Raw genomic sequence first — 9,967 nt, forward strand, 5'->3', positions numbered from 1 at the left:
GAATAATAGTGAAGACATCAAAATTATGAAATAACACATATGGAATCATGTAGTAACCAAAAAAGTGTTAAACAAATCCAAATATATTTTATATTTGAGACTCTTCAAAGTGTGTGTGTGGTGGGGGGGTATTAGTATTAGGAATGGTGTTTCTAATGTTTGGTATACTCAGTGTAAGTATTCCTGTATTGCTACTACTGTACTGTCAAATGAATTATCTAAGTAAGCCTCATTGATGGCCAACATAAAGTTAGCAAGTTATTGAGTTCATTATCCTTACAGTGCCTTGCGAAAGTATTCTGCCCCCTTGAACTTTGCGACCTTTTGCCACATTTCAGGATTCAAACATAAAGATATAAAACTGATATAAAAACTTTTTTTTGTGAAGAATCAACAACAAGTGGGACACAATCATGAAGTGGAACGACATTTATTGGATATTTCAAACTTTTTTAACAAATCAAAAACTGAAAAAAATTTTAACAAATCAAAAAAAAAAACATTTGTGAAGAATCATTTTTCAGTTTTTGATTTGTTAAAAAAGTTTGAAATATCCAATAAATGTCGTTCCACTTCATGATTGTGTCCCACTTGTTGTTGATTCTTCACAAAAAAATACAGTTTTATATCTTTATGTTTGAAGCCTGAAATGTGGCAAAAGGTCGCAAAGTTCAAGGGGGCCGAATACTTTCGCAAGGCACTGTATTTCTGAGGCTATATATTGTATATTAATATTGGCTATTTGGGTGGGAGAGTGAATGCGCCTGGGTGAAAGGTAGACTAGTGGTTAGGGTGTTGGGCCAGTAACCGAAAGGTTGCGAGTTCGAATCCCCGAACCTGAAAAATATTTCAATCTGCCCTTGAGCAAGGCTCCAGGATCGCTGTCAATAATGTCTGAACCCTGGCTGCGACTTCACTCTCCGAGGGTGGTTATTTTTTATTTATCCCTTATTTTACCAGGTTGACTGAGAACACATTCTCATTTACAGCAATGACCTGGGGAATAGTTACAGGGGAGAGGAGTGGGGATGAATGAGCCAATTGGAAGCTGGGGATGGCCATGGTATGAGGGCCAGATTGGGAATTTAGCCAGGACACCGGGGTTAACACCCCCTACTCTTACGATAAGTACATTGTGTTATGAAGCTAGCCCTTTCAGTGAATCGGCTAGCAGAGATGTGAACAACCCCTCCCCCTCCTCTCCTGTTAAGAGGGGCCTCATTTATGACTTCACAACTACGTCATAAATTCTGGTCAAAACTTGTCTCTCTGACCATGCAGTATGGGAGAGAGAGGGTCACAGTAGAGCAAAGGAACTCTCCCGCCAAATACTCCTACCTCCGCGAATTGGAGAATTAAACATTGTTCCTAATTTAGAGAATGTGGAAACGGTCTGTGGAGAAGCCAGCTACGACCTGGTCCGTTTTGATTCCATGTTTGTGACCTCATGAAAGACAGCCACATTACCCTAACTTTGTTTATACAGGTTCCGCAGTTATGAGGCTTGCATCTGAATGTTGAATAAAATGTTTGACAAAGTATAAGAATACTTTTGAAAAGATAACAATGTTATTTAGTCTTCTAAAATGAAAAGTGTTTGTTTTATAGTAACGTGTGCCCACTCAGTGGGCCCCGCCCAAGTGAATAGACATTGGTTGTAAATTATGAACCAACCCCTTTTCCACTCTAGCATAAAAGCCCCTGTGAAGAAAAGTCACCTCAGTTCCAAATAATGTGAGGACTTGTCCTCATTTTTAAAAAGAGCTAATTCTAATTTCAACCCTACAGGCCAGAAAACGTGAGAGCTTGCTCCACACGTGAAATGGTATGAACTCTGCACTATTGATCACTCAAGAAGAAGTGAGTCCTAGATTACAGCCTAACAGACTGCAGCTGGAAAGGTAGCAAATCTAGAAAGAACATTGACCGACTCAGAAAACCACAACTTCTCACTCCACAACGACCCGGCAGACTCTACAGAGGACAAGGGCGACCTCGACTGGGCAAACCAGAGCCTTACATTACCAGCTCGATTGTAAATACTGATTATATTCCTTTATCAAACGAGCGATTGTTAAAGTGCATTTGTATTCATATTTATGCGAGAATAGCTTCCCGCGTCCGATAGAGACCCATGTTCCTTTGTATTCCTCCCCCCGCCTTTCCTCTCTGAATCAATCGTGTTATAACCAAACTGTTTTTGTTTTGTCCACTAAGGACGGTATTTACTGTATAATGTTATTTATTATGTGTCGTATATTCTGTAATTGTTTAATTAGTTAGTAAATAAATAATTGAGCCAATTTGGGTATGGATGATTCATAGTAAAGGCTGGGTTTGTGCAGATAACCAAGAATTTTACGATGTTCAGATGAGACTGATATTAGATAAAGAATAATTAAATTCTGATTGACAGCTATTGATATAAAATATCTTCAGATCTTTGAGTGGATTCGGGAGATGGAAGCTCTATATAAACTAACTATTCTGTGGTGCCCCAGGTTATTAATGAGTTAATTGTTGCATGGTTTAATTCAATCACGTAATCAATCAAACGTTAGGTAATCGATTTGATAAAGTAGCTTGTCATCACATTAAAGAAGTCAGAGACACGACACTTGGGATCTTTAGTGACCACATAGTCAGGACACCCGTTTAACGTCCCATCCGAAAGACAGTATCCTACACAGGGGCATTGGGATAAAAAATAAATTTACCAGAGGAAATAGTGCCTCCTATTGGCCCTTCACCACCACTTCCTGCAGAAACTGGTCTGCCATCCAGAACTGCTTAGCTTCAGAGGCAAACTAGCAGTGGGATGCAGGGTGGTGTGCTGCTGGTCTCAGGGGGAGTTGGGATATGCAAAAAAACATGTTTCCAATTCACGCCTCACACTTATACAGGTTACCAACTTGTACATGCAGTGAAACAGGACAAATATAAACATTCCCTATTTTACCTTTTCATCGGATGTAAGCAATGTCCCCATGCTACCTGGCAGCCTTCATTGCTGTGATCAGTTATTTTCGCCTTTCGCGCACAGCTTCAGAGTAGTCCTTGTTTAGGAAGATAGGGAAATGTTGGTTCCTCTCAAGTTCTTAGCTCTCTCCAGAACAGCCACCTTGTCCTTGTTCCTCAGGAACTTCATCACTACTAGTGATATATTTTCCAGTCTTGTGGGCGTGCTTGATCTCAATCTTTCTTGATCCATCTGCAACTTTCCATCAATCATTTTCCTCACTCTCTCCTCGGACTCTATATAGGTCTCACGTGGAGACTATGGGATTCCATCCACAACGATGTCATTTTGCCTTGATTGTCCTTCTAGGTACTACCGTTTCCCTGTCATTTATTAACATATATTTACAGACAGTGTTGTTGTCTTTTCTCTTGGACTCAGAGTTAGTTATGTTGCTGCCGTCTTTTATTCAACTCATCAGGCTCTCCCTAGGAGAAATGCAGACTGGTTTTCAGGTCGTGGACCTCTCTGGTCAAGTCGTCCATTCTTGGATCTACCAGTATTTGGACAAAGCTTTTGAAGCTATTTTCCTTTTGTTGTAACAGCTCCCTGTATAATTATTTGTGTTGGTTTAAAAGATCTTTCACCTGCGTAAGCGTGACACTGTCCTTTTCTTTGCTTGTCACAATAGCAGCGTAGGCTATTGTTGTAATACCGCGTAGTTCCAGCCTTGTCAGTACGCCCTTCACACACACACTCACAGCTCAGTTCAGTCCGTTGACCGTCTATGTACAGTGCCTTGCGAAAGTATTCGGCCCCCTTGAACTTTGCGACCTTTTGCCACATTTCAGGCTTCAAACATAAAGATATAAAACTGTATTTTTTTGTGAAGAATCAACAACAAGTGGGACACAATCATGAAGTGGAACGACATTTATTGGATATTTCAAACTTTTTTAACAAATCAAAAACTGAAAAATTGGGCGTGCAAAATTATTCAGCCCCCTTAAGTTAATACTTTGTAGCGCCACCTTTTGCTGCGAACAGCAGTTTTCAGTTCTTTCCACAGATTCTCGATTGGATTCAGGTCTGGACTTTGACTTGGCCATTCTAACACCTGGATATGTTTATTTTTGAACCATTCCATTGTAGATTTTGCTTTATGTTTTGGATCATTGTCTTGTTGGAAGACAAATCTCCGTCCCAGTCTCAGGTCTTTTGCAGACTCCATCAGGTTTTCTTCCAGAATGGTCCTGTATTTGGCTCCATCCATCTTCCCATCAATTTTAACCATCTTCCCTGTCCCTGCTGAAGAAAAGCAGGCCCAAACCATGATGCTGCCACCACCATGTTTGACAGTGGGGATGGTGTGTTCAGCTGTGTTGCTTTTACGCCAAACATAACGTTTTGCATTGTTGCCAAAAAGTTCAATTTTGGTTTCATCTGACCAGAGCACCTTCTTCCACATGTTTGGTGTGTCTCCCAGGTGGCTTGTGGCAAACTTTAAACAACACTTTTTATGGATATCTTTAAGAAATGGCTTTCTTCTTGCCACTCTTCCATAAAGGCCAGATTTGTGCAATATACGACTGATTGTTGTCCTATGGACAGAGTCTCCCACCTCAGCTGTAGATCTCTGCAGTTCATCCAGAGTGATCATGGGCCTCTTGGCTGCATCTCTGATCAGTCTTCTCCTTGTATGAGCTGAAAGTTTAGAGGGACGGCCAGGTCTTGGTAGATTTGCAGTGGTCTGATACTCCTTCCATTCAATATTATCGCTTGCACAGTGCTCCTTGGGATGTTTAAAGCTTGGGAAATCTTTTTGTATCCAAATCCGGCTTTAAACTTCTTCACAACAGTATCTCGGACCTGCCTGGTGTGTTCCTTGTTCTTCATGATGCTCTCTGCGCTTTTAACGGACCTCTGAGACTATCACAGTGCAGGTGCATTTATACGGACACTTGATTACACACAGGTGGATTGTATTTATCATCATTAGTCATTTAGGTCAACATTGGATCATTCAGAGATCCTCACTGAACTTCTGGAGAGAGTTTGCTGCACTGAAAGTAAAGGGGCTGAATAATTTTGCACGCCCAATTTTTCAGTTTTTGATTTGTTAAAAAAGTTTGAAATATCCAATAAATGTCGTTCCACTTCATGATTGTGTCCCACTTGTTGTTGATTCTTTCACAAAAAAATACAGTTTTATATCTTTATGTTTGAAGCCTGAAATGTGGCAAAAGGTCGCAAAGTTCAAGGGGGCCGAATACTTTCGCAAGGCACTGTATCTCCTTTTTCTAATTAAGGGAAATCCCATGGGCTCTGTTGTCTACAACAGAGGAATGTGAACTAAACTCTCTTTCATGACCACATGCTCTGCTGAAATGCAGTACCTTTATCAAATTCAACTATCTGAATATATAATTTGTTGCTGTTTTGCATTATATTGTAACATGCTGTTAGATACCTGCAAGGGATAAGAGAGTTGGGTGTGGATAATCTTTCGACCATGAGTTAGCAAGCCGGAAATGTCAGAGTTTCCAAGTTCCGACTAGCACCTGAACGCTGCATTATTCTTGCTAGGTCATGCTTATTCTTGCTGGCTTCTCAGGGGTCTGCTAACGTTAGATAACAATGGCTAACTGTATGATTTTACACACTCAAATAGCCTCCATCATGGAGGTGCTGGCGAATGCAGCCATGGCAGAGATCTGTAAACTCGTAGACGATGACTATGCAGTGTTTCGTTTGGAAATTTCTCAAAGCTGGAAAGAAAACAGGGCAGAGCCCCACCTGTTTTGAGCCCAACCTGTTGAGCAAAAACAGTTGGGGCTATTTTTTTGTGCCTGTTTTGCATGTTACTTTGGCGTTAATACATGTCACATATCAGTTTGCAAATAAATAATTGAGTTAATAAAGCTGCATACAAACATGCTTTCTTGAGTAAGGCAGCTCCAAAATGCAGGTGTTTCAGCCTAGCTCAGTGCTTTCTGTGATGGTTAGTCAGCCAGTGGAAAATACAGAGTGTAGGGGTTGGTAATGTTCTCTTGTTGCGCCATGATTGGCTCAGTGTTCTGTCACTCATGGGGATACTACGTCACCGCAAAATCTAAGGGTAGAGCTGGAAAATTCAAGCCCCTTGGGTGCTGCAATAGAGTTACATTATAAGTGCCTATCCAAGAAGGCTCATATGAAGAGAAATTATAGATAAAACTTATTGGCCATTGGACATAAACATTACTCAAGTTGAAAATCGCAAATTCAATAATGAGTGGTTTGGAAGGAATCAGTGGCTAACTGCAAGCATGGCAAAGCAATCACTAGCCTGCTATTTAGTGGAGTGGGTGTGTGGTCCAAGTCTGGGTTTAAGGGTCTCTTTACCAAGCTTAAAATGATAAATATTCAACATTGGCCATTCTGTCAATCCAGCATGACTTCTGCCCTGCTGGAGACTCAGAACAGGGAAATCTCAGACTTCAGAGAGTTCAAGATAACTGGGAACTCTGAGAAAAAATGAGCTCAGACTGGGAAAATACGTTTTGAATGGTCATCTAGCTCAGAATTGCAAGTCGGGAACTCGGGCATCTTTCTAGAGCACCAACCTGAATATCACTGATGTCATCATGATTCGACATTGTTTTTTTCCCGAGTTCCCAGTTGTCTTGAAAGCACCATAAATCCAGAGAATGCCAGACTTTGATGACAAAGTTTAATGACAAAAGTTTCCCATGAAATACTGCTGTGCCACCTTCCTGTTCAGGTGAGAACAGCACAACATGTCCAAAAATGTATTGTATTCTGGTGCATACATTATGTAATATGCCAGGGAGATATGTATATTGTACCTAAGAAAGTAATACTAAGTCTATGTTGTGTAGTAAGCTGTTAGTATCCCATGTGCCTCAACCTAATAATTTGGTCCCTTTTCCCCTCATAACTTATCCTACTGTTCTGACTTGGTGGTGCACATGTAGCCTATAGCCTGTTTTAGAGAAATGTCATCATCAAATATTGTAAAAGCTTTCATTGTCAGCTTATATTCCCTTTTTTTTTGCCCCACCAAGTTTTACATGCTAAAATCTCCACTGGAAACAATATATCCACCTAAAAGTATAATTACATCAAATTTACAAAGCGCTGGTAATGCAGAACCATGTAAGCATCGTGCACGTATTTTCATCTTGTGCGCATGTTTCACGTGCTAGAAATCTGTACGCAATACCAGTGCATAATTTAGCGAGCCACCTACTATGTTGGATAGAAACAGGATAAAAAAAAACAGAACCGATGTTGGGTGGGGGGTGGGGGGTAAAAATACTGAACAAAAATATAAACGCAACATATAAAGTGTTGGTCCCATGTTTCATGAGCTGCAATAAAAGATCCCAGAAATGTTCCATATGCACAAAAATATTATTTCTCTCAAATGTTGTGCCAAAGTTGGTTTACATCCCTGTCAGTGAGCTTTTCTCTTTTGCCAAGATAATCCACCATCTGACAAGTGTGGCATATCAAGAAGCTGATTAAACAGCTTGATTATTACACAGGTGCACCTTGTGCTTGGGACAATAAAAGGCCACACTTGTCAATGTGCAGTTTTGTCACAGAACACAATGCCACAAATGTCTCAAGTTTTGAAGGAGCGTGCAATTAGCTGGCTGACTGCAGGAATGTCCACCAGACCTGTTGTCAGAGAATTGAATGTTCAATGTTGTTTTTGAAAATTTGGCAGTACGTCTAACTGGCCTTACAAACGCAGACCATGTGTAACCACTCCAGCCTAGCACCTCTCCATCTGGCTTCTTCACCTGTGGGATTGTCTAAAACCAGCCACCCGGACAGCTGAAACTGTGGGTTTGCAAGTGGGTTTGCAAAAACTGTCAGAAACCATCTCAGGGAAGCTCATCTGCGTGGTCATCGTCCTCACCAAGGTCTTGACCTTACTGCAGTTCGGCGTCGTAACCAACTTCAGTAGGATAATGCTCACCTTCGATGGCCACTGGCACGCTGGAGAAGTGTGCTCTTCATGGATTAATCCCGGTTTCAACTGTACCAGGCAGAATTCAGACAGTGTGTATGTATGGCATTGTGTGCGCGAGCGGTCTGCTGATGTCAATGTTGTGAACTGAGTGCCTCGTGGTGGCGGTGGAGTTATGGTATGGACAGGCATAAGCTACGGACAACAAACACAATTGCATTTTATCGATGGCAATTTAAATGCACAAGGATCTGTAACGAGATCCTGAGGCCCATTGTCGGGCCATTCATCCGCCGCCATCACCTCATGTTTCAGCATGATAATGCACAGCCCCGTGTCGCAAGGATCTGTACACAATTCCTGGAAGCTGAAAATGTCCCAGTTCTTCCATGGCCTGCATACTCACCAGATATGTCACCCATTAAGCATTTTTGGGATGCTCTGGTTCGACGTGTACTGACAGCGTGTTCCAGTTCCTGCCAATATCCAGCAATTTCGCACAACTATTGATGAGGAATGGGACAACATTCCACAGGCCTGATCAACTCTATGCGAAGAAGATGTTGTGCTGTATGAGGAAAATGGTGGTCACACCAGATACTGACTGGTTTTCTGATCCACTCCCTTACTTTTTTGAAAGGTATCTGTGACCAACAGATGCATATCTGTATTCCCAGTCATGTTAAATCCACTTTTATACTATTTTTTTGGACTGATATCCTTACATGAACTGTAACTCAGTAAAATCTTTTTAATTGTTGCATGTAGTGTTTATATTGTTGTTCAGTATATTTGGTGTTACCTTAGATTGTAAACTGTCATGGTCCAAAAATAGAGATTCAATGGTTGTAAAGATGGAGAGTGGTCTGTCTGTGATAAAGAGATGCTTTGCTTTTTTGACACCACACTCCACAAAACAAGTCCTGCAGGCTGTAGTTTTATCTTATCTTGATTATTGTTCAGTCGTTCTTCATTCAAAGACTGGACAGTCTTACTGACAGTTGTGGCTGCTTTGTGTGATGTATTGTTGTCTCTACCTTCTTGCCCTTTGTGCTGTTGTCTGTGCCCAATAATGTTTCTACCATGTTTTTTGCTGCTACCGTGTTGTGCTGCTGCCATGTTATGTTGCTACCATGTTGTTGTCATGTTATCTTGCTGCCATGCTATGTTGTCGCCTTAGGTGGTGTTGTGTTGTCTCTCTTGCCGTGATTTGTTTTGTCCTATAATTTGATTGAATTTATGTTTAATCCCAGCCCGTCCCCGCAGGGGGCCTTTTGCCTTTTGGTAGGCCGTCATTGTAAATAAGAATTTGTTCTTAACTGACTTGCCCAGTTAAATAAAGGTTAAATAAAATAAAAGTATGGTCAAGTCCTGCAGGCTCTAGTTTGATCTTATCTTGATTATTGTCCAGTCATGTGGTCAAGTGCTGCAAAGAAAGAACTAGTTAAGCTGCGGCTGGCAGAGTGGCACTTTTTGCTCTTCATTGTAATCGGAGGGCTAATATCAATACTCTGTATGCCAGTCTCTCTTGTCTAAGAGTTGAGAAATGACTGCATCACTTCTAGTTTTTATAACAAACATGAATGTGTAACAAAATTCCACATTGTTTGCATGGTGAACTTACACACAGCACTGACACACGCACACTTACCACACCAGACATACCACCATGGTTCTTTTCACAGTCCCCAGGTCCAGAACAAATTCAAGGCAACGTGCAGTATTATACAGAGCCGGGATTGCATGGAACTCCATTCAATTTCATACAGGGCAAGTGAACAGCAAACCTGGTTAGCAAAAAACAAATAAATCAACACCTCACGACACAACGCCTCCCCCCCATGTCACCTACCTGTTGTGTGGATGTATTGACGTGTGTAACTGATTAACACACACACACAAACACACCCCCCGGTAAGACTAGCTTTCGCCATTGGTGTTGGCTAATGGGGGTCCTAATAATAAATTTTAAAATCCTCCTCATGATAACCACAGTATATTTCAAGCTCAGAGCAGAATTGTTTAGA

Source organism: Oncorhynchus clarkii, chromosome 19, assembly GCF_045791955.1.
Source record: "Oncorhynchus clarkii lewisi isolate Uvic-CL-2024 chromosome 19, UVic_Ocla_1.0, whole genome shotgun sequence".
Classification (NCBI taxonomy): Eukaryota; Metazoa; Chordata; class Actinopteri; order Salmoniformes; family Salmonidae; genus Oncorhynchus; species Oncorhynchus clarkii.